Below are 210 nucleotides of genomic sequence, written 5' to 3'. Positions count from 1 at the left end.
CCGTGCTGGCTGGGCCTGATCCCCTGGTTGTCCCGCTCATGCCTTGTGAGCGCCCTCAAGATGAACCGCTCCATAACCTTCCCCGGCACCGCGGTCAGGCTGACAGCTGTAGTTCCCCCCGGATCCTCCTTCTGACCCTTCTTGTAGATGGGCATCACATTGGCAAGCCTCCAGTTGCCCGGGACCTCCCCCGTTAACCAGGACTGCTGA

At 61.9% G+C, this 210-nt stretch overlaps 1 protein-coding gene across 1 annotated transcript in view; it reads left to right on the top strand.

Moving 5' to 3' along the window:
• Positions 1-210, top strand: part of PHACTR4 (phosphatase and actin regulator 4) — a 93,391-nt gene that overhangs the window by 49,761 nt on the left and 43,420 nt on the right. The window lies entirely within an intron of this gene.

This window comes from Aptenodytes forsteri, unplaced genomic scaffold (genome assembly GCF_000699145.1).
Source record: "Aptenodytes forsteri isolate BGI_AS27 unplaced genomic scaffold, ASM69914v1 Scaffold321, whole genome shotgun sequence".
In the NCBI taxonomy this organism is placed as follows: domain Eukaryota; kingdom Metazoa; phylum Chordata; class Aves; order Sphenisciformes; family Spheniscidae; genus Aptenodytes; species Aptenodytes forsteri.
This window is presented reverse-complemented; position numbering and strand designations above follow the sequence as displayed.